At 44.8% G+C, this 23,273-nt stretch overlaps 1 protein-coding gene across 3 annotated transcripts in view; it reads right to left on the reverse strand.

The window, feature by feature from the left end:
* RFLNA (refilin A) overlaps positions 1-23,273 on the reverse strand; it is a 197,380-nt gene that overhangs the window by 173,672 nt on the left and 435 nt on the right. For all 3 annotated transcript variants that reach the window (XR_002124715.1, XR_002124714.1, XR_002124713.1), the window contains exons 2-3: positions 22,774-22,911; positions 9,795-9,888 (exon numbers count right to left, since the gene is read on the reverse strand). The gene's annotated coding sequence lies outside the window, so the exon portion shown is untranslated. The remainder of the gene's footprint in view (positions 1-9,794; positions 9,889-22,773; positions 22,912-23,273) is intronic.

The raw sequence follows: 23,273 nt of genomic DNA on the forward strand, positions 1-23,273 counted from the left end.
GTGTAGAGGCCTGACCACCGCACTGTATTTCTGAAGCTGATGTTGAATAATATTGTATGTCAACTATAATTATATATACATATAGTCACAAGACATGGAGTAGAGAGTGGGAACGGATTCAATGGAATTGTAATAGATAAATATGATATTGGGGGTGGAAGGACAGTACATGGGGGAAGGGGGGCTGTTACTTTGTGAGGGTGAAAAGGATAACTATTGCATTGTTCTGTACACCTGAAACTAACAGTAAAAAAAATTTAAAAATAACAAAAACACCCCATCAGTTTGTTCAACAAATAATTATATGTAAATATTAAAAAAACAAAACAAAACAAAACAAAAAAACATAAAAGAATGCCCCTCCCTCCGTCCCTGCTTAAGCCCTCCAATGCTCTTTAAAACGGCACTCCCTTCGGGACGGTAGCTGGCTGCTTGCTCTAGGCAGTCTCACCCCTATACGCTTTTGCACACCACACCTCACTCATCTCCCTTGTAGTCTCCAAACTCGCCAAGCTTGTTCCCCTGGAGCACTTCAAACGACTCCCCTGCCCACGCTGCTCCCCAATCATCAGAGAGCTGGCGTCTTCTCAACATTTCGGTCTCAGCGCCAGTGTCAATTCCTCAGAGAGCAGCCTGATTAACCAATTAAGCCGACTCCATCTCTACCCTGCAGCCTCTCCTAGCACATCACCCCGTCTGTTTTCTTCACAGGGCCTACCGCTGCCTGCCTGAATGGCTCTGTGTATGTATGTGGCTTTCCTTGTTTGCTGTCTCCCTCCACCTGCTTTGTGTAAGCTCTTCCAGCAGCAGGAACTGCAGAGAATCAGTGAATTTAACGAGTACCCAAAACTCCAACTGTGCCCTCAACAGTGAGCAGAAACAGACCTAATCCCATCCCTCGTGGAATTGACAGTCCAGAGGGGAGCAGACACTCATCAGATGTCCACACAGAAATGTAAAAGCCACACTGTGTCAAGTACGACGAAGCGCCCTGGGTGGCGCTCTGATCTAGAGGAGTAATCTGCGTGGGGAAAAGGAGACGTTTGGCCTGCAGAGCGGCATGTGCTAAGGGCTGAGATGCGCCAGGAGTGGTGAAGGTCCAGTGCGGCCAGAGACCGGGTTGGAGGGCACGGTGCGCAATGAGAATGGGGATGGTGACACGGAGACATCAGGGTCCTGACCTTCATCATAAGAGCATGGAAAGCCACTGAAGTGGTTTGTTTGTATTTGTCTTAAAGTGGGAACATTTGCATTTTTAATAGAAAACTGTAGCTCAGGTAGAGTTAACAGGTGGGTGGAAAGGAAGAGTACTTGGGGGTAATATGTTAGGGGAGTCCCTGAGTTTGGGCCAGAAAGGATGGTAACCTGTACTAAAGCTGTGGTGGAGCTGAAAAGCGAATGGCTTTAGGCATGTTTAGGAGAGAAACATCAATCCGACTTGGTGCCTGACTGAATACATGGGTGAGGAGGGGAAAGGAATAACCGAGGGTGACTCTTCGGTGTTTTGTTTCCATAACTGGATGGAGATGGAACCATTCATTAAGATCGGAAACTCTTAATGAGTTAGACAAGACCAAGGCTTGGGGATTAGGACAGTGATTCCCACTGCAGACCTTTGTGACACGCCAAAGCAGGTGTCAAGGGCAGTACATGGAAAAAGGAGGTGGCACCCATGTGAAATGTCAGGACTTTGTAACCTACACGTTGAGATGGCAACTGAAGCAGGGGTTTGGGAGAAGATCCCCTAGGGAGGAAGAGAAGGGGACCCTGGGACAAGCCGGGCCTTGGAAATTATGGAAATCCAACTAATGACTGAGTTTGAAAGACGCCATTACAAGAGCACACACTGTGTGATTCCATTTATAGGACGTTCAAAACCAGGCCAAAGTCGTCTACACTCTTAGAACAAAGGGCAGAGCAGCTATGACTGGAAAGGAGCATGAGGGGAGTTTAGGGGATCCCGGTCACGTGGGTTTTTAAGCTGGGCATTGGTTTACACAGGTGTGTTTACTTCACAGCTGTGAACATTCACCAAGCTGTGACTCTGTATGTTATACTTCAAGGAAAAGTTCAGGGAAAAATAAATGGAAAGAATTCCACTGAAAGGCCAAAACTATGGGGGAGACAAGAAATAATGGAAAAGGGCCCTGGAGGCAGCCTCCCAAGTCCACCCAGATGGCCCGTCTTAGGGAGTAGGAAGGACAGTCCTCTCCCATGACAGAGGGGAGGACAGCAAGCGTGTATGTGCTAGGCTGGGACGTGGACAGAGTCCCTGGCTGTCTGTCCTCAGTAAAGCAGGGAGCAAGATCACCTGCTGGGGAGCAGGGGACAAGCGGGAGCTTGGCGGCGTGAGGAGTGCAGAGAGGGTCTGAAATGCTGTGCGCCCAGCAGAGTGGAGAGACCCACCCAAGAAACAGCAGATGCCAGAGCACTGAGGAGGGTCACGGCTGGTCCCACAGGGCTCAGTCACTCAGGAGCTGCATGAGGAATGCAGACGGCTGAGATCCTGCAGGACTGGGTTTTTGCCAAATAGGAATGATCAAAGGGCAAAGGGGCCATCTACCTGGCAGAAATCATTACCCCATTCCAATCCAAATTTGGGCCTTCGCGTGCTGACAGAGCAAGTCAGAAACTTCCAAGGTTCCCCGGGTCTCCAGGCTGCAGGGAATGCTGGGACCCCTTCCCCACTTTCACTCGCCCCGAGCAGATGGCCCCCGACTCCTCAGAGACAGAACCCCACAGAGGGCACCCTCAGCACCCCACCACCAAGCCACACACGTACACACACAATTCCAGGCCTTCTTCCTCCTGACAGTGGAAGACACGCCCAGGAACCTGCTCAGATTCAGCCCCACACAACTCCTCGGAGGATGATGTCTCAACTGAGGGTTTTTTTTAATTTAATATATTATGTGAAATTCGGACTGCTGGCTCAGAAAATCTCAAGGCATTTGAAAATTACTACACCATTACTTTGTCATTAAAGTCAATGCACCTTTTCTACAATGTTATGGCTGCAGGATCTTCCTATAAAGCATTAAATATAAAATCCCGCTTGATTGTTACACTCTTTAATATGCTGGTTACATCTATCCAGCATAGGAAGCCTGTTTGGGGCAGGACACTCTCCCTGGGTATGGAGGGTTGGTACTGGGCAGACATCTCTGTGAACAGGAAACGACTGATGGTGTTTGTGGCTAACAGCAGCCCGAGCTGTCAAGTGAGAACAGGCTCTTGGAAAACTTGTGTATGCCGCCACGAGCGCCGCAGCTTCCCAACACGTGAAAGCTTTCTAATGAGATCGACAGTGATACTAACAAACCCGGTGTTTCGGACGTTATACATAATGGAACGTGTGAACATTTACAAGATCTGTGTGACTCGAAACCGTTATGTTCCAAATGACTGATATGTGAGGTAAAAAAAAAAATCACTGTGGATTAAAGAGTTATTCCAAGTGCGAGAGACCCGTGGGTTTTCACACACAAGTCCAAAAAGTACACCAATCCGGTTCTGGACTGCATGGTGCCACTAACCCATAAGAAACTACTACCTGTCACATTTTGGTGTCATGTCACAAATGAGTTCACAATTATCCGAAAAGGCGACTAAAATCCCTTTCCAACTGCATTACCTGGGTGAGGCCAGATATCTTCGTCTGCTTCACCCAAAACAACAGATTGCAGGAGCCTGACTATAGAAGCAGATTCTTATTGAAGCCTCATACATTTAAAGACATTTGCCAAAATGTAAATATTGCCATTCTTCCTACTAAATGTTTTTTTGTTTCAGAAAATAGCTGTTTTCATTAAAATGTCGTTTGTGTTAACATGTAATGGTTTTAACCTCATTTTAAAATAAACTAGTTAATAAATATTTCCGTAAACATTTAGTTTTCATCTCTATTATAGTAAGTATTGATGCCTGTAACCCACATAAACAGAAAGCTCTTTGGGTCCTTACAATCACTTTTTAAAGTGTAAAAGGATCCAGAGACCAAAGAAGGGTTGAGAATCCATCTTACAGCCACTTTTTAAAAAAAGTTTTATGTGAACAAACTGTAAGGTGAACACTTACTTGTAGTTAGTATATTCCATCATTGGCCATTATTATTCTGGATTTAAGAAAAATGCCCTCCAAATGCCTCCAAAATAATCCCAAAGTAAAGGTTTGTACACAAGAGGCCTAAAAGATGAACACTCTAAGAAACGACTCCCTACCCAGAGGGATGTTTTCTAAAGGATTCGGAAAGCATCCCATCAGGCAGCAATGCACTGGTGTGTTCTTGCAGGACCTTGATTTCCAGGCCAGACCATGCAGTTCTGCTGTATACTGTCTCCCTGGACACAATGGGCACCCCTGTTCATGGGAGAGAGCATGGAACATGTTCCCAGCCTGGCCAGGAACTCCTCCTCTTCACAAATGATCAGGAAGTCCCAGAAATCAACACCATCAGATATTAACTTGGCAGCGGTACAGCTCCAAGGGAAGTGAGGCCTCTGCTTAGCCTTGTTCTGCAGGCCTTGGCACACAAAAAATAAATGGAAAGGCCGTTTCGGTCCCTGGTGCCTGCATGCCGCCAAGGAGCGGGGCGAAGAGGTTCTTTGTTCTGTTCAAGGCCACCACTCCCTGCCTGCCCCAGGGATCTGGGCATTCAACAGGCAGTAGCTGCCTTCTCACTGATCTCCATGCCATCCCCAGAAAGGTCCAGTGTTAAATGCACGTTAACAGGTATGGGAAGGCTTAGCTACTCAAGCTACATTGGCCCCGTCCACTTAAGCGTTGCTCAGCTATGTCTCAGAATAAGTTCATTAGAGCACTCACTTATAACTCATTGATTAGGACTCTGGAATGCCAAACTCAGTCCATTTTGCTTCTACCATCACCATCAGTCCTGGAATAGAAGATGCTAATGACCTGGAAGATGCCCCCTGACTGTCCAGGGCAGGCTCATGTCCCAAACAGGCACTTCCTAATCCCCACACTTTTTCTCGTACCCCACTCTTCCAGATACCAGAGCTGCCTGTCCTTATTACAGTCCCTCTGCATGGGCCCTGGGCCACCTCAGTGGTAGCAGGTCACAATGAGCCCCACCTTGTAAGGTCCTAGATCTCTCACTTTGGTGGATGGCTCTCGGAAAGCCTCTGAAGAAGGATCCACCTGGCCGGCCCAAGCACTCCAGCATGGCCACCAAGGCCTCTATCTAGTCTGCTCCTCAGTGTTCATCAGCCTAGCTGACGACACCCCAGAAGGCCCACTGCAAGGCTGCTGTTCTAAGGGGCACTTCTCACTCAGAGGGGAACACAGCCTTCCTCATCTTCCTGGACTAACTTCAGTAGTGGGAAGCCAGAGGTGGTCAAAGCTGAGAGGGGCCCAAGCACGCACTACAGCCTCTGGGTCTGAATGTCCTGTGGCCAACTGCCCTGCTCCCTGCCGCGGGGTGCCCAGGCACAGGACGTATTCCAGGTCCCTACTCACCCAGCGCCCGGGGCAGGTACTCAGCATCACCCCCAGTCTGGGGTACCATGCACTTCTGAAAACTGGAGAGCTCACAGAGGGGCTACTCAAACGTCCATCAGTCTGGCTGCCGTTTGGCAGCATCTTAGTAATTTGCCCCAACCACGTCTGAGGTTCCCTGACCTCCCCCCAACTAAGGTCAATAGCTGATGGTTTGGGCTCTGGGTTCTAATGAGATAGGGGGAAAAGAGCTGCCGTCATTTTGTCCTTGAGACAACCTCTCTTCATGTGATCTGGCCTAATGACTCCTTATAGGGAAAAGATAAAAGACAAAAGAAGCCATGTCTGATTTTTCTTTCACTGGAAAATTACCATAAAGACTACGAAATTAGGCCCAGAGGAGGACAACAAGAAGTATGGAGGGAGTGATGCCAAGAAGGATAACTGCGTATGTTATTAAAGTGATAAAGGATGACATAGGTGTACATTCCTCAGTTTTCCTTCAGCCAAGTCCTCCCACAGAAATGACCTACAGAATGACGCAGAGGGGTGTAGGCCTTGGCTCTGCCACTTGCTATATGATCGTGGCTAATCTCAGACTGATCTGACAATATGGATAATGTCTGTAACGCTTCACTGTGATAATTACAGAAGATAATGAATGTGAAAGTGCCTATCAGAGTGCCCACGGCATAGCTGAGGCTAAATAAATATGTGTTTCCTTATTTCCCTTATTTTAATTAGTGCATGACACATTCATTCATTTGCCAAGAATGTCATTTCACAGGCAGAGGCTCCCCAAGACCTGATGACCCAGCTCGCTGTAGCCAGGGCTCCTCCTGTGTTCAAAGCCAAGCCCAGCTTTTATACCCATGAGCCTGTCTCCTGCGCCTCCCTGTTTCTACCCCTGCAGTTTTCTCTTGACCCTCTATTTATTTATAGGACTGCTTTAAACTACCTCTGACTTGAGTGACACTTCCTCACAAGGTGGACTGTGTGACTTTTTTCCTTGTTTTTCAACACTGCACACAGAAGTGCCAGAATGTGATTTGCTTCGGTGATGACTCCTTCGTGAATACCACATACAAGGCGTAAGTTTATCTTATCTAGCTAGTAAATGTGTAACAAATACACACACTAGGAATCATAGTAACTGGGTGGGTAGAACACTGGACTTGCAGCCAGAAGTCCTAAGTTCAAATTCTTAACCTGACACTACCCAGCTGTGTGACTCTCAGCCTCATTTTATTCGTCAGCCTCAGTTTTCTCATTTATGAAATGGAGATAATAAGACCTACTGCTAGTCACACAGATGCTCTCTCTCTCACCCTCCAAATGCGGGCAGTTAAATGCTTCAGTATTCACTCTGTCCTCAGGAAGGAGGAACACTGATGGGGGGGACTGAAAAAGAAAGGAATCTTTCAGGACGCCATTCGGCTGCCCCGAGAGTCAATGCAGTGTTAAGTACGCCAGAATGTAGGGAACTGGACTCGGGCCTGCAGGGGCTGCCTTCTCCTGTCCCTTCCCTTTGGCCGATTCTGTTGGTTTGTCTTCAAGGGATGAGCCTTTCCCACCGGGCCAAGTGGTTCCGGTGCTCCGAGGGCAAGCAGGAGCTGGGTGGGGATGGGAATGTGAAAGTAAGCACAGATGGTTTAGGTCAGGTGAGCTCGAATGGCTCTCATTTATTAAACTTGCTTCCTCCTTCCACTGTCGGGAGCAATAAGACCCCATGTTCGGGCCTAGGAGAAAAAGGAACAGAAACTGGAAAGCTCAAACCACCCATGGGTAGAGGCAAAAGAACTACCTGAAGGTCACGAGGGGCCCAGACTGGCCAACTAAAGGACGGACCAGCCCTGACCAGTTCTGACGGACTTGACAGAAATAAAAAGTGTTTTTTGTTTTTTGTCCCCTCTTTTAAAAAAAGCGGATTTTTAACAAGGCTGTCCTCAGTGACACTGCGAGTGGGAGTGTCACAACAGTTGGTAGTTAAAAGGTTAAGGATTTGAGACTTTGACTATTTTTTTAATGTGTTTTTAAATCGTGGTAAAAAACACATTAATACAAAATTTACCATTTTAACCATTTTTCAGTGTTAAAAACATATTCACATTACTGTGAAAAGATCTCCAGAACTTTTTCATCTTGCAAAACCAAAACACTATATCCACTGACCAAGTCCCCTTTCCCTCTGGAAGCCCCTAGTAACCACCATTCTACTTTCTGTTTCTATGTATTTAACTACTTTAACTATCTCAGATTCTGGCTATTTTTATACCTGGGTCACAACACACCACTTGTACTGTTTGGCACACCAGAGTGAGCATGTACAGGGGAGAGGTTATGTGATGCAAGTTCACCCAGGAAGCACCAAGTGCACGAGCAACTCACTTCTTATAGCCAAAGATTCATACAGAGAGACAAAAGTCCTAAAATTGGGTAAAATCTGACACTCATAATTCAGGCTTAGCATGGATAGAAATTCATCACCATCCCACTATCAAAAAGGACCAGTGGGGGTGACCGGTTAGCTCACGTGGTTAGGGCGCAGTGCTCATAACACCAAGGTTACCTGTTCAATCCCCACATGGGCCACTGTGAGCTGCGCCCTCCTTAAAAGAATCAACTATGCCATTGTAGCATGAAAACAATGTGTAACCAATTACCATAGCTGTTCCCCAATAAAATTAAAAAAAAAAAAGGGGGCCAGTGAATAGTTACAACAAACAAGGCAGAACCCCATCATTTGGGCTTCTGGCTTGTAGGGCTGGCACTGGTTGGCGAGCAGTGTTCCTTTTGGAAAGGTATGCTACTAAAGACTAGTATCAACTTTGGCCAGCAGTCTCAGCAAATACTCCTCACCTCTAGGTACTCCAGGTGGGAATGTGCACAGGACTAGACCAGAAAAGCCCAACACATGAACCTGCAGTTGTCAGCTAGGCCTGGGAGTCCAATTCCCGCCGCAGCGGTCTATGGCAGGCCAGATCACACGGAGAATGCTTTTTCCCTATATTAGTGATAACCTTGAGTTTGAGACCAACGTCAGCATTGGCATGAACAGGAATTCCTAAAATACCAGACCTGTACCCCAGGTCTTATAACCCATAATGAATAAGGGTGGCTGAGGGTACCCAAGTCAGCAATGGAGAGAATGGAGCCAGAGAGAGACCTGCCCAGACTTCCACACAGGGCAGACTCCTGGAAATCAGGCCCTGTCTGTCCGGAAGCGGCCCCAGTCTTCCTGCTCTAGCCATGGAGAGTTAGGAAACAGAAAAGCTACCACACATGCCGTTGGCTTTACCTTCTAAATGGGCACAGTAACTAGGCCCATGAGGACAGAGGCCACTGAAATGTCCTCTACATCCCCAAGTCAATTCTCGTGCCATGGAGAAGTGAATTCAGGGGACGGAGAGGCCCGGAAGCAGAGAAGCCAGCCTTTGGTGGTGAGGGGACAAGAGGCTGCAAGTCCCCACGCGGCCAGCAGCTCTTGAGGCAGGGTCCCTCTTTCTATTGCTTCCTAGCTATGCATGGAAATCATGTAAAACTTTATGATGTGTGGACCAGAGATCCAGACTGCATGTTCAACTAGAGCACCTTGGATTTCAGCAATGATAAAATAAAGACGAACGAATACCTGTCCTATGTAAGACATATGCTGTCTTGAATTAAGCTGAAGAGGAGAAAACACTCATTAAAAAATGATCACACATCCAAAGGCGCAAAAGAAAACAAGGGAAAAACCGCTTGTGCTGGAAACACGACGGCTCTCTGAGTCAGGCCTGCACAGACTGACAGAAAACCACACTTCCCAGATCAGGAGACCTTCAGGATCCCGTAATTTAAGGAGAGGGCTGGTGTTCAGGCTTTAGAAAAACATACCAGCAGCTTACGGAATTACAAACTCAACTGGAAAGAGTTTGATAGCTCAGTAGAGAGAGGAACGATGGGAAAGAAAAGCAAGCTGGCAAGTCCCGAAACCAGGTCCTTGGCCCAGAAGGCCTCCAAGACAGCAGGGGCAATGGGGCAGGCAGAGCGAGCTGTGTTCACCGACGGGGCTTGTGAAAAGAAAATCAAACTGCTGGAGAACAAGAGGAGCTCCAGGTGGGACAGAGTTGTTTCCGCTGTCTTTAGAGTGACGGAAGGCTGTCCCAGGGCTGGGGAGCTCTAACGCCAGAAAGAGGTAGGGCTTTTAGGAAAACCACGAGGTGGGGAGATTTTCTTCCTCACTCAGCCCCAAAGGGCACAGCCTTAGGAAAAAACTCCAGAGATGGCTTCAGTTTAGAAATACCCGAGGGGGATTCTCCATGGAGGAAAAATGGTGAAACAAGGGGAGAACTTACCAGTGTCAGGAGTCAAAACCCCCAAGACATTCCAGAACAGGAGGCAGAGGCAGGGTCCACAGTGGCGGAAGGCTACAGAGGTCCGAGGAGCCTGCTGGGGGGAGAAATGCAGAGAGAAAAGGAGCAGGTTTGTATCGTGGAGGACTCAGGATCATGTTTTTGAAGGACTGGCTATTATAAATGTGGGGTCCTAGCTCAGAAGCCAGGGTAGACCCACTTACATTTGGGGTTTATATAAATATATGGGACTCAAGTCATGTAGAGCCAAAGAGGGCACGAGAGCATCTGAGAAACCCTAGAAAGGAAAATCCAGGCAGTCTGCACAACTTCACTCCAAGACGCCCTCACAACTGGCCTCCTGACGGGAACATTTCCAAGGTGAGTTTCAGGTTCGTAAGTATTGGACACGGGATAACTGGCTCAGGTTGGCTGGAATCCTAGGGCTAAATCAGTACTGGTTTTCTCACTTATTCCTCAATCAAGAGAAGTGTGAAGGAGCAGAGACTGGGATCAGGTCCATACCCGGCCTTACCAGGCTACTAGCCATATAACCTTCACCGAAGAGGCTAAGCTAAGAAGGGAGTTCATGGAAATAATCAAGGCACCTGACCTCGTAAGATAACCTTAGAAGGTGCTTAAGGATTAAATAAGTTAATGCATGAGAAGTACTTAAAATAGTGCCTGGAAAATGTTAAGGGTTCAACCAACATTAGCTATCATTTTATTTACTCTATTTATTACCTCCCCCCTCTATTATATTCGATCATTGCAAAGAGTAGTTTGGGGATAGATTTCAGGTTCTCTTTTTAGGTATGGGAACATCACTTTTCCTTAGGAAGTTTGATAACATAGTAAGGGACTTGGGTAGCAAAACGCTACCATGTTGACATTCGGATGGGACATTCAGTCATTCTAAATTTTGTGAATCTGGGGATGGTACTAAATGACTGTATGTGCACACAGCTCCCCAGGACTTTGAGGGAAAGGAAACATGTGAATCACATAAGGTTAGAACTGCCCCTTTGCTAACAGCTACCTGAAGTAGCTGTATCACTTTCAGCAGAAATCACTCACATGAGAAACAGAACCCTACAGATTACCCAGAGTGACCTTGCAGCATTAGAGGCTGAATAAAGCAGGGAAGAACGTGGAAACGCTGTCACTATATTTAGAGATTCTAGCTTCTCTATGAGAACAAAGGGCTGACTTAGAGTGAAGGCTATTAACAGGCTACACTTTGAAGGGCAAGAACACATTGCGGGGAACTGCAAATGGATCTGAAATGGGGCCCGGCTCTCTCTTCCTTACCGAACGCCACAGGGCAGTCACGGGGCCTGCTAGCCTGCAAACCCTACCAATGGGAATTGCCTCAGCTTTCGGGGCAGGCCCAGGCTGCCATGGACCAACCACGTGACCGCTGCATCTTCCCTCACTACAGCTTAGAAGACCAAGTGCAGACACCTGACCCAAGAGCTTAACAGTGACCCCTGACACTGAGAATGAGATGGTTAGCTGTGAGGAGTGAAGCTGAAAGGTTATGATGTCAAAAGAGCTGGAGAGGTCATGGGGACCACAGGAAACCAGTCATGAGGATGCAGAATCCACAAGGTAGAGACAAAACAGAGATGCCTTGAGAGACCCCACCATCCACGAGAAAGCCTGTGCTCATCTCTGAGCTGCCTTAGTTCCTGACAGTGCTCTGGTCCATGAGCATCTTTGAACCATATCCCGTTTCTTAAAATGGTCTGAATTAATCTCTCTGCTCCTTACAACAACAACAAAAAAACACTAACTAAAAGTGACTTCAGCTCTGCTGCAGATGGAGTTTTCCCAGGAGGCAGGTTGGTGCCTCCAATCAACAGATTCCTGGCAAGTGCCCCGGCAGACGTGCCTAGACCTCCCAGCAGAGCAAGGGTGCCGCATCCCTTCGGCAACCTCAGCAGAGGCACTAGGGCCTACAAGCATCTCAAAGGCTGATGAAAATGTTTGAGACCTGAAAAAAAAATTTTATTGGATGCAAAATATGAAAAAAACGTAAAATCAAAGTTAATAAATGTTTGTCTACAACTAGTCCAATGAAGCTTACGTCTGTTTTGTATAAGTTAGCTTCATGTGGGACATGGGTACATTTTTAATGTTTGATATACGACATGGTAAAGGCCACCAGGGGTAAGAGTGCCAAGGTCTGCAAACCAGTCCCGCAGAAGTGGACATGTCTGGGCTTAAGCTGAATCTGCCCCGAACCCACACCCTTGTGTAAGTTTACACCTTACATGTTACTCCTTACCACTCAAAACTGAGCAGTCCCAAGTCAGAAACCAACCCCCACCTCCCAAATTTAAAACATATTATTTTAGTAGTTTTGTTCCTAAGAGTCTCTATTTTCTGTTCTTAATGAAATATTTTAAATGAAGCCAAACAAATATTAGCCACCCTATTCATTTTACCAAAAAGAAAGTTACTCATGATTACAAATGTCCTATACATTTAAAGTAATTAACAAATTTTGACATTTTTCAGAATAATAAATCAAATACTGGTCACATTTACTCTCTTAACTTGTGCAAGAGCCCCTTCAAATGTCATAAATAGACCTAAACATTCTCTTCCATTTGGTGAGATTCTCAATCAGAGAAAAATAGGAGGTGGCACAGAAGTCAAACAAAATTTAAATCTTATACTTGAGATGATGGTGTTAAAAGAATGAAAAAGCTCAAATATATGGTGATGGAAAGAGAATTGACTCTGAGTGGTGAATACACAATGTGATATATACAGGATGTATTACAGAACTGTACACCTGAAATCCAAGTCACTTTGCTAACAATTGTCACCCCAATAAACTTGAAAAAGCAAATATTGGGTTGTCGGAAAAGTCATGATGTATTTTTTCTATGTTTTTCGTTCCAAAATGCGTCCTGACTTTTCTGACAACCCAATATAATTCTCTTTCTGTAATCACTGTTGATTATGGCTCATGTTGATATGCAGACACGCTGTCCATCTGTTCTCTGGAGCGTCTCCTGACCTGTCTAGCTATGACGAATTCACTCTTCTCTCACTGCTGAGCTTCCCACAAACATCTACACCTGTTTCTACCTCGTATACACACCTGCTCCCTCCTCCACACCCCAAACTCGCCCCCCTCCCTACACCACTTCTGCAGAACCACTCAAAGTCAGGATCTTGTCCAGATCTCAAGGCTGGTCTCCGGGTTCACTCTGACTCCTAGTTTACACATGTCTCCTTGGCTCCCAACCCCTGCATGTTCTCACTTCTCCTCTGGCCCCTGTGGTCACCAATCACTTCTTTTATTCCTACTTCCTAAAGCAAGTGTCCTCTAAAGGTGTCCTGACTCCATTTTTTAGCTCAATTGCCTGCTTGGCTTGAATAAGGGCCGTTTTCATGATGGTAATTCCACACTCTCTTATGACCAGTTTTGTTTTCTTACCTGTATTTCCAACTGCCTACAGGATCATGTCTCTATCAGCCCATGAAGAACTGAAAATCACTAATTTGCCATATTCCAAATCCCTAAAAAAGCGACATCTCCCCTCAACAGCTATCCCAGGCTAGGAAGCGAAAAGCCAACTCCCCTCCTCCCCGACCCTACACATCCTTCACCTTTATCTTCTCTCTGCTCGTGTTTCCCTTCAGCATTTAAACACAATGCAAAGTCTTTTCTATGTTTTCTATCTATGAAAACCAACAGTTAATCCTACCCTTTCTCTAGCTGTCGGTGCTCCCTCCCCCACCCATTTCCCCCATCCAGGCGTCTTCATTTTCCAGATTTCTACTGGTTCACTTCCCATTCATTCCTCAACCCACCACACCAATGAAGTTCCTCCTGGCCAAAGCCAAGGGCATTTGTCACTCTTTACCTTACTGGACACACCCACCACACCCTCTGGCTCCCTCCTGTAAGCCCACTGCCTCAGGGTTCTGCTCTTGCCACATAAGCCCTTTTTCTCAGTCTGCGTGGAGAGCTCCTGCTCCCCCATAAATACCAGTCAGTGTTCCCGTGGGTTCCATCCTGGCTCTCCTCTGCCCCCAAACGGCACCTACACAAGTTCCAACCTTCTAGTCCACTGGTTCTTGACTCTGGCTGTTAAAGAAAACCTTTCATAGATAGGAGTCTGTGTTTTCACTGTTCGTAATGCCTCCAGAGGGCACTCAAACACTTGCTCAGAAACCCTACTGGATATTTACACCAAGGTACTGGAACTTGAAAAGAATTTCACAATGGATTACTGCCTCTAACTAGTGAGCAAGCATCACGAAGATTTGTACAATATGTGCAGGTTCCCTGATTCCAGCACTGAGTCTGGGGGCTGATAGGTCCCAATCCTATTGTAACATGGAGATGCAGTAATAAGTCACTGAATAGTGGATGAGAAACCTGACTTATGTTTGCTAGCCAATGCCAAGTACTCTGAATCAGTGAAAGAGTCTTAAATCCTATGAAGGTTAATCCTACACATTGGAACCGTGCATCTAAAAATCATTTTGAAAGTCAGAGGGAAGGAAATAACAGGGTTTACGGTACAGAAGAATTGGGGTTCAGACTATTTTTATGAATTGTTTTATCATTTACCCATGAGGCAGACTTTATAATCTTTGGGACAGAGGTTTGCTCTGGCTACAAGCGTTTGCTCTGGCTACAAGCGCTTCTTCACAAGACCTGTCACAATACCATGGAAGGCACTGCAAAATAAGATGTGGAAATAAGCTATGATTATTTTATGAACTTGCAGGGGTTATGAAAAATGAATGAGCTCTAGAATAGCTTTACTGAATTTCTGATAATATATCAGGTGACACAAGAGACACTGCATATTCCACAGTTAGAATAAAGGTATAGAAATGCTTCAGTATTAGAAAGCAATATAAATTACTGCTTTTTAAAATTATACTTTGAGTGCTTCTGAGACAACTCCAAAGTTAAATTTCACTTTTTAAAAATCTATCTTCTTCCAATCTTCTTCCAGATACAAACGAGTATCTACTATAGTCACTGGTTATCCATCTTGTGATTCTTCCACGTGGACTAGCTGTGGTAATACTTTAAAACTAGACTAAATGACTTCAATTTGCCAGACTCCTTATTCCCTTTATCCCATCCCTGAACCACTTCAAACTACTGGTCCTGTCCATCAGTGGCCTTCCCCTCAAGCGCCAGGGTCCCACCCTCTCCTGAGTGCCCTCACCTGCGCTCACCCCTGGCCGGCCCGCCAGGCTCAGGCCCTACCAGTGACCCAAGTGGTGCTGAACGTGGGATAGAAGCAGAGCCAATCATGTTCTCCTCCCTGAGAGTTTACACTGGGAAGCGGAGAGACGGTCTACAAAGTGAGCTGGCAGGGGTGGCAGGCTCAGCAGAGACAAAGGCAGAGAGAGCAGCTGCACTGCCTCCTGTCAATGACCCAGACTCTAGGGGCCCCAGCCAAGAAATGACCTTGGATGCTGTGGTCTCTCTGAAATCTCCCTTCACTGACGCCATTTGCAATGGGTTTTACCAAGCAGGTGCTCTCTGATTAAGGCATCCTCCTTCCTCTCTAATGAATTCTTTTGTAGGTCCATTCTCTCCTACCTTTCCCTTTGATGTACCCAGGCCTGTGCTCTGAGCTTCTTCTCCGTCTGCTCAACATGTTCTCACCCACTCCCATGGCTTTGATACCAGCCATGTCGCAAGGACGCTATAAATAAGTCTCAAATCTCTACCTATGCTTCTGCTACAGATTGACTGACTGTGACCTCCCCGCAAATTCATATATTGAAACCTAATCCCCAATGTGATGGTATTTGGAGGTGGGGCCTTTGGGAGGTGCCCAGGTCATGAGGGCAGATCCCTCATGATGGGATTGGTGCCCTTATAAAAGGGGCCCCGGAGAGCTCTTTCACCCCTTCCAGCACCTCAGGACTCAGCAAAAAGACAGCCGTCTATGAAGCAGGACGTGAGCCCTCACCCAACACTGATCTGCTGGCACCGTGATCTCGGACTTCCCAGCTTCCAGGACGGTGAGAAATAAATGTCTGTTGAAGCCGCCCAGTCTGGGGTGGTTTGTACAGCAGCCTGAATGGATGAAGACTTCTCATGGCCAGGCGGACCCTTCCAGATGGATGCAGAGCCAGGGCGCCACCCTGCCTGTGTCTGGACCTGCCTCTATGTGGAAGGGACCAGTTCGGCAACATCAACAGAAATCACGCCCATGAGAAAATAATACTCTAACAACAGGATGACTAACAACAGGACCACTACACTCTTCAGACAAACCTCTGCCACCTGCTCAGGGAGGCAGCATTTAGCCTGATGAAACCCAAGGTCAATCACAATGTTACCCAAAGTCAGGGGCATGCAGTCTTAAACAACCCCACGCAGAAGACACTGATGGTCCGGTCTAAGCTAGACAGATATTCCCAATCTTAAACAAGAAGAAAGATTGATTTCAGTAATGGGTTTGTGCACAGCACCCAGTAGTTCACATGGAAAGCACGTATGTGCAGTATAAACTCATTTTTTGCAAAGCCTCTTCAGGAAGAGCCTACATGTCCGACAGACCCTTTACACTCAAGTGTGTCCAAATCTCAGTCGGCCATCTCCTCACCAAAGCCTGCTCTATTCCCAACCACAGTACATGGGTGCGCTCGTCCCTCAGGGGCCCAAGCCAGAAACCTGGTTATGACCCACCCTTCTGCCCTCACAAAGTCCCCCCTGAATCTATGTACCCATTCCACATACACTGTCTCAGCAGTAACTCAGGCCACCGTCACCCTCCCCTGGAATACTTCAAAGGCCTCCGGTCTTGCGTCCCTCTAATCCATTATCCACTCTCATGCCCTGTTTCTAAAATGCAAAACGGGTTATCACCCTGCTTAAACCTATTCCATGGGTCCCATTAAGTTTCAGTGTCATTTCCAAATTTTCTCCTATGGCTTTTAAACTCTGGACATTGGCTCCTATTTACCTTTTGGTTCATCGCTCACCAACGCCCACTCCAATTCTCGTTCCAGCCAAACCCAACTTCTCCCAACTCCCCAGGTCTCATCTGCTCCTAGGCCTCAGCCACACCCTCTCCTCCTCCCCCAGACCCCTTCTACCTTAGGCCATCACACTTGCTATCCCCCATTACCTTCAGGCCTCATCTTAGACACCGCTTTCTCCAGGAAGGCTCCCTGGCTTCCGCCCTTACCTTCAAATCTGGACTATGTGCAAGGCCTTTTCATGTGCTCCCGGAGCCCTTATAAGTCCTCTAATACTTCCCTGTTACATATACTTGGCCTTGTCCTCTCAACCGCATGCTGCTAAACATCAGCAGTACCTCCCCCAGACCCCCAGTAACACTTGGTAAGTGAATGAGCCCACAGCCCTTTACGTAACCTCCTCAGCCTCACCTACACGGCGCGTCCCAAGGCACCCTGAGCTCCACTCTGCCCAGCTGCTCCCAGGCCCTGCATAATACCCACACACTAGATGTTGCTGCCCTTGGCCCCCTGGCTACCTCCTACTCATCCTGAAAGACTCAGTTAAATCCAACTTGCTCTATGACTGGATCTGTGTGTTAGAAACACAGCGTGTTAACAAGATTCAAACTAGGAAATCCCATGGCCCGTGTTTAAGTTTCTGCGTTTATTCTACAGGTATAAAATCAGAAATGAGATTTTATTCTGCATATTGCTAGGAACCAATTTTTCTTCAAATATTGGAAGCAATAAAATTCATTCAAACTGATTCCAAATGCACCACTCAAAAAATGTTTAGATATGTTTTTAGAGTACATTTTAGAGCATGCTTTAACATGACAGATAGGGTAAATCTATTTTTAAAAGTGTACATACCTATTAATCGTGGTGCTAACTTATGTCTTAGATATATAACGTGCTTTTTAAAACTAAATACCCCATTATAAATGTAATACATATAATCTTGCGAAATACAAAAAAGTAAACTTTTAAAATCATCTAACATCTTACACAAAAAAGTACACAACTTTTAAGATTTTCATCTAATTTCCTCTAGACATTTTTCCATCACAGGTTTTGTGGATGGTTGTTAGGATTTCTGTTTAAGAATCTTAATCGTGTCATATATATAATCTTGTGCCCTGATTTTCTTCCACTTAACACCATTATAAACATTTTAATACATTTTCTTCATTAACATTTTAATGGCTATGTATCACCCAGTGGATGAATCATAACTTAACCATTCTGCAAATGCACCCTTAAAGATAATTCTACCATACACATTTTTAGTATGTAAAGCTTCTTTCTGTATTTAAAAATGCTCCTTTGATGGTTCCTAGGGGTCGCTACATCAAAGAATATGAGTACTTTTAGGGCTCTTGATACATACAGCCAATGTAACATAAGAGTATGGCACTGTTACCATGCCCTCGTAAGTACTAGGTACTATACTTTTTAGTCTACATTTAGGCCTTTATTAAATTGATGTGAGAAATTTTAACAACTTTGTTACAAAAGTAATGCTCATTGTTAAAAAAAAAAAAAAACTAAAAATAAACCAAAAATGATGAAAAAAGCATGTGAACGAAAAAAATCAGCCTCCCCTATGCTGTTCCCTCGGTAGTCACGTTTTCCATGTCCTTCTAGGCCTTTTCCAAATTTTATTCAGAACACACGCACGTGTGCGCATTTGAGCTATATCTTACAAAAAAATGAAATTAAACTTGTTTTGGTTCAATAATATATTCTAGACAGCCATCCAGGCTACGTGCATACATACAAATCTACCTTTCTTTGTTAAGAACTACGTAACATTCCACATGGTATAGTGGTACCAAAATTTATTCATGGTTATCTTCAATTTTTCCTCTCATCAGTGATGTTGTAATAGACTTTGCTCACACTATGTCCTCTTATGAAAATATCATATTCCTTGAAGTGTGTACCTGCTAGATCAAAGCATGTGTGTAGTTTTTAAAAATTTTTTGATAGGTTCTGCTAAATTATCATCAGAAAAGGTCAAACCAATTTTGTTTCCAACAATGTATTAGGTGGCTTTTTCTCTACATCCTTGGATATAGCTTAAATTTTTGCCTGATAGCCCCCCCCACTCCTGAAAAAAAAATCTAGTGTTTTCATTTCCATTTCCCTAATCATAAGTAAGGCTGAATTCCTCTTCACTGCTCTGACATTTCCATTTCTCTGAGAACTATTCATATCCTCCATTCATTTCTTGTCAATTGTATTATTTGATTGTGAGATTACACAGCTTTCCAAATGTTTAATAAATTACATTTCTATCCAGTGAACTGTCTACCACATCCTATAACCACTTGTGTGTGGCTTTTCATAATTTTCTTCACTGATTTGTATGCGTTCTTGACATATTGAAGATATTAACTCTTCATTTATGTTTGTCAGAAATCTTTTCCTACTTTGTGGTTTGGCTTTTTTTTTTTTTTTTAAGCTGAGCCATCCTGCTACCTGTTGGCAGCTCAGCGGCTGGGCATCGAACCACTGTTGCTCAGAGCTCAAACTCTTGAGCGAGCTCTTAACCAACTGAGCCACTCGGCCGGCCCCTAGTTTGGCTTTTAATCCTACGGGTCTGTTACCTTTCTTCTTAAAGAACTTTTCAATTTTTATGCAGTCTAATACAGATTTTAACTAATAACAGATTTGAGTGCCCTGTATGCCAGGACCTGTATCTCTTTCCTGCACAACACCTGTATGGTGGGTATATTTTCCTCACTTAAAAGATTCCAGTTTGGGGATGTACGATTGCAAACTCTGTGCTTTGTTCACCTCAGCAGAAAGAACTTTTTTTCCAGGATGTTTAATATTAATTTCATGTTTTCTTTATGGTTTTGGGGGGGGCATTCTTGATGATTTATCATTTATTACATTCCCATAGTTTATTTTTGAGGTGCAGAATAGGTTCCAGTGACCTGTGGTACAGATACTCTAAAGCCAGTATGACATCATTTTAAATGAACATGCTTCTAAGTTTAACTGTCCCACCTCATTACTCATAATTATTCTGTCCAGTTCACCCCAAAATGGGCATCTCTATAATGTTTAAACATCGCATCCAGGAATATGGCCTGTCTTTCCATTTAGGACAGTCTTTCCAATCTTTCAAGGTATTTTATGGCCTCCTTAATGTAGGTTAACACTTGTCTTGATAAGGCTATACTTAGATGTTTGATGTTTTTGGGTACATTGTAATCAGAGCCTGTTGTTTTTTGTTTTTTCCCCATTTTACTTTCTGCCAGGTTATTTTTGGTATTCAGAAAGCTACCAATTTTACACATGCATTATGTATTCCAGCCATTTCCTCATTTTTGTGTTTTTGTTATTCTCCTTTTTGTAGCCAATAGGATCTACAAACACTCCCCTTCTTTTTATTTTAGATCCTTACCTCACTCTTATTTCACATTACTGTTTTAACAAAACTTACAAAAGCCATGTTAAATAATAACCCAACTTTTAATTTAACGCATGCTTTTCTGTTAAGTTATATTGTGGACAATTAGTTTAACATTTATGTGTACTTTACACATTTAAAAACTGCTATTTTATTCCCACTTTTGAAAAATAAGAAATGAGAATTTTTTTAATCTAATATCTACTTTGACCTTAGTTTAGTTGGTAGTTTGAATTTCAATGTAAACTCCAAGGAAAAGACCACCTCTCTTCTAGGTGGACCTCTGAAATGGCCTTGTCTCCCCACTTCCACTCTCCACCCCCACAACACCCCCACATTCTGCATGTAGCAGCTGGAGTGGTTGTTTAAAAATGCAAATCTGATTATGTCATTCCCCTGCTTAAAACCCAACCCTCATAATGGTTTCTCATTTCACTCAGGATAAAATAAAAACATCCTCAACCTGCCCTACAAGACCCTACATGATTTGGCCCCCTGCCTAGCCATGCTTGTCCTTCACCCACCATAATCTAGCTGCAAGTCATTCTTTCAGTTCCTGGAATCGGCAAAACATTTTACCCCTTTAGGACTTTCCCACATGGCGTTCCCCTGCCTGGAAAATTATCCCCCGCTTCATTCTACACTAACGCCTACTCACTCTTCAGATCTCAGCTCAAATCTTACTTTTGCAAAAAAGTCTTCCCTGGACCCTCTCTCCATAATCTAAAATTTGGTCCTCTTTTGATAATCTCTTATAACTGGTGCTACTTACTTCGTATCAGATACCAATTTGTGATTATCCCTGTTGTTGTGTGACTGTGTTTAATTTTTGATCCCCTCCATCCCATAGATTATAAACTCCAAGAGAACAAGGACAAGTTGATTTTGCTGACCACACTACATACAAGCATTCATATACATATATATATATATATATACATATTTGAATGCAAGGAAAATACCTACAAAGCCCCTAACTGTATCTCTCATATCTTAAAATTATATCCATCACATCATTCAATCAGTATTTAAATTGCTAAATTCTTTTTGACACTGCCTACAAATTCTGTAACGATCCATTTTACCTGAAGGACATATGAGTTAAAATATGACTCTGCTGATGACTCTGCTGCTGCCATAGGAAAACACACACAAACTTACATTACTAGGAAGTAAGTTTTGTTTGAAAATTGTCCAATTTGCTGATGTTTTATTCATAGTCAACTAATTTATATGCCTTATTTTCTAAGACATGTAAAGCACTAGGGAAAATGTGCTTTGTAAAATATTCTTTAAGGAGTCTAATCTATTAACAGTCCTTGATAAAAATTTATTATAACAAAATCACGGATTAAAAAGTATTCAGAGTGGCTATCTACAGTATTCTGTAAGACACACATCTGGTGAAGAAAGAAAATATAAATCATATTGCAAATAAAAAATCCTTTTGGATCACAAAGGCTAAGAAAACCAACATTTATATACCACTTTATAAAGCACATAATTCATATCATTGAACTCTGTAGAGTAAATGGAGCAGGTATTATCACCATTTATAGAAAAGAAAACTGAGGCTTAGAGTGATTAAGTGTCCTCCCCAAGGTCACAGGACTTGAGGATAGTAGGCATAATGACGATGGGGGAGGGGCGGGGGCTCCCGCATGTAGGTTCTTAACCAAAGAGAACTTACATTATAAATGGCTGGTCTCTGTGCTCCGGCCACTAAAATTTCATTTCACCAAAGAACCACCACCAAAAAAAGCTGTACTAAAGTTAAAATTGCCACCAATCTGGGAAATGGCTAAATTACCTATGGTCTACCCAAACGATGGAACAGGAGGCAGTTCTTCAAAATGAGTTAACGCATTATATGCTAAAATGGAAAGATTACACTAAGTATTTGTTAAAACAAAGGTAACGCTAAGTACACACACACACCAAACGTAATAGTTGTTACCTCTGGAGACAGGGATTGGTAGTCAAAGACTTTAGCCATCTCTGTGATATTTTAGTTTTTGTATTCCTTTACTAATTTTAATTTTAAAATGTTTAATTAACCTGTGGGTTGAACCAGATCAATTTTTCTGCTCTAAAAAGGTACGCATCTATAAAATAGCTCCCCCCCTCCCCGCCCCCCAAAGTAGAAGACAAAAATATAGAAACAAAAACTGTTCGATCCGGTTAAAACAATAAACGATCACAAAACGTTCCTTTAAAAAAAAAAAAGCAATAGCTTCGAATTTTTTCCTTTCTAATATCTAGTCTTCTTTGTTGCAATAAGACCACCAATTAAAGCAAACTATCAACTAGAAGAGTACAGAGCAGGCTCCGCCTAGAGAGATTTAGTTGTTTTTTAAAAAGAGTTCGGAAAGGAGGGTTTTCACAAAGGAGCCGAGTTTTGAGGGAAATGAGAGGTGACTTGGCAGAGAGATGCGGGAAGATTAATCCAGATGGGGAAATGTCTGGGAGGTGGACATATTGAGTTAATCAGGAGCGCGGACAGGAAGAAAACTGAAGTCAAGTCCTGAAAGAGGAGAGGATTCCTTTGGATGTGGGAGTTGAGAGGGAGCTCGACTGCGCTGCCATCCAGTTTACCTGGGTGAGAATCCAGCCCTTGTTGTGGTCAAACAATGGAGGCGTCCGGCGGCAGCGGCGTTCTGCGCTGGGTGCACGGAGGGCGGCCTCATCACCTGAGTAGGATGCTCGGAGGGCTCGGCCGGGACGCGAGGCGCTCTGAAAAACACACCGCCACACCATGCAGCGAGGCTTCGCCGCCGCACCGCCCGGCTCCCCGCTCCCACGGCGCGGCCATTACCGCCTCTCCGGGGACCCGCCTGGAAAAGCTCCAAGGCGCGGCTTCACGGGCTTCTAGAGCTGATGTGCTCTCCCCCTTCCCTCGGCTGCAACAACAATGGAGCCCGGCTCGGGAGTCCGGCTCCCGCGGGGCCTCGCCCGGCCTCGCCCCTGCCGCTGCCCAGCCTGCGCCGCGCACCCGGCCGCCATCTGTGAGCCGCGCTCCCCCGCTCCCCGCTCCCGGGACCGCCGCGGGGCCAACGCCGGCTCGCCGAGGCCCGAGACCAGACTGCCCCTCGCGG

This window comes from Hipposideros armiger, unplaced genomic scaffold (assembly GCF_001890085.2).
Source record: "Hipposideros armiger isolate ML-2016 unplaced genomic scaffold, ASM189008v1 scaffold_128, whole genome shotgun sequence".
Lineage (NCBI taxonomy): Eukaryota > Metazoa > Chordata > Mammalia > Chiroptera > Hipposideridae > Hipposideros > Hipposideros armiger.